This window comes from Monodon monoceros, unplaced genomic scaffold, assembly GCF_005190385.1.
Source record: "Monodon monoceros isolate NGI ecotype Baffin Bay Population unplaced genomic scaffold, NGI_Narwhal_1 Super_Scaffold_22, whole genome shotgun sequence".
In the NCBI taxonomy this organism is placed as follows: domain Eukaryota; kingdom Metazoa; phylum Chordata; class Mammalia; order Artiodactyla; family Monodontidae; genus Monodon; species Monodon monoceros.
The window spans coordinates 50,180,643-50,182,584 of NW_021703779.1; the positions used below are offsets into that span (position 1 = coordinate 50,180,643).

Consider the following 1,942-nt stretch of genomic DNA (forward strand, 5'->3'; position numbering starts at 1 on the left):
GTAGTCTTGAAGATGGAAGCCCCTATTCCCAATGTGAGACCCTGGTCCCTGGTTGCAGAGGGAGCAGACAAAATCTCATTTGCAAATTACTGTGTTAGTCTCTTCTAACCTGCCTGAAGACTACCTGAAAGAGTGATGCAAAGTGTTTGTATCTGTTTCGCTTAACTTGCAACTCAGAGTGGAAGAGCGGCAGGCATAATTTGAAAACATTGTAAGTGTGGATGAAAAATATGCAGTTGTCAAGGTCAAAAAATTACAGGCCAGCTCACCCAGCGTCCGCAGCCGCCGCTGCTATGGGAGTGCAGGTGGAGACCATCTCCCCCGGAGATGGGCTTACCTTCCTGAAGTGCGGCCAGGCCTGAGTGGTGCGCTACAAGGGGATGCTTGAAGATGGAAAGAAATTCTATTCATCCCAGGACAGAAACAAGCCCATTAAGTGTGTGCTGGGCAAGCAGGAGGTGATCCGAGGCTGGGAAGAGGGGGTTGACCAGATGAGCGTGGGTCAGAGAGCCAAGATATCTCCCCAGACTATGCCTATGGTGCCACTGGGCACCCAAGCATCCTCGCACCAAATGCCACTCTCCTCTTTGGCGAGGAGATTCTAAAACTGGAATGACAAGAATAGCCTCCTCCCTGAGCTCCCCACCCTTGGATGTGCCATGGAAGGATCTGGCACCTCCAGATGCGTGCAGCGAGTCCATACGGAGCTTTTCCTGATGTTCCAGTACATTGTATAAACATCTTCCCTGACAATGTGTTCTGTCACCGGCTTTGCTCTTCCCCTTTATCTTCGTATGTGTGTTGACCTGAACGATATGCCATAAACCTCAAGTTACTCATTTTAGTTTGTTTTTGTTTTGAGGTGAAGATTGAGTTTCAGTCCTTTGGATATAGATTTCCAGTTAAGTATTAATCAAATATTAACAGCACAAGTCATGGGTTAACTTTAGAATAGGAATTGGTATGGGGGGATGAAAGAATCTTTATTTTATTTTATTTTTGGATGAAAGTTTTATCTATTATATGTTAAAAATTCTTGCCACTGCGCTGCAAAACCATAGCAGATATGAGGCGCTTTTGACGACCGAATTATTCTCCAAGTTGAGAGATGTCCTTGGGTTGAATTAAAAGCCCTACCCAAAACTAAAGTGGGAAGGGGGAGAACCTTTGTCTCCACTGCCCCACCTCCACCCTCCCCTTAAACCCTCTGCCTTTTGAAAGCAGATCATTTTCACTGAGATGTTGGACTCTACAGGTGTCTATCCCCAGGCCAGCAGGGACCTCTGAAGCTTTCTTCACGGCCTGGCTTTTTCCATCCTGTGGTTTTTCTAATGGATATTCAGGATTTTTTAATCTCATAGCTATCCAAGCTCCACTTTCTAAATTTTAAGAACTTTAATTGAAAGTTAAATTGGCGGTGTTGTTCTTAGACACTTAACACCCATGAAAGCCCAGTCATCATGACAAATCCTTGAGTGTTTTCTTAAGAAAATGATGTTGGTCATCACAGCTTCAGCATCTCCTGTTTTTTGTTGCTTAGCTCCCCCTGCTGATCTCACAGTTTCCTGGCTTCTCCTTCCCCTTTCTCACCCCTTTGCTGTCCTTTGTAGTGATTTGGTGAAAGAAATTGCTGCCTACCCCCCCCCACACACACTACATATGAATTTCAAGTTTTATTATTGCAATAAAAGTGCTTTATGCTGGCTTTTATCAAAAAAAAAAGGTCAAAAGATTACAGTTGAAGGTTGCAATTCAAGATGGAGATGTAGGAAAATCCTGAACTCACCATCTCACAGAGACACACTGAATTACAGCTATATATAGAACAATTTCCCCAGGAAAAAAATTAAAGGCTAGCAACGTGACCCCTTCACGCTGGGAAAATGAGAAAACACACACACACACACACACACACACACACACACACACACACACACACACA

General features: G+C 44.3%; 1 pseudogene; it reads left to right on the forward strand.

Annotated features, from left to right (window-relative positions):
* Positions 1-293: 293 nt before the first annotated feature.
* Positions 294-616, forward strand: LOC114906469 (annotated as a pseudogene).
* Positions 617-1,942: the final 1,326 nt, after the last annotated feature.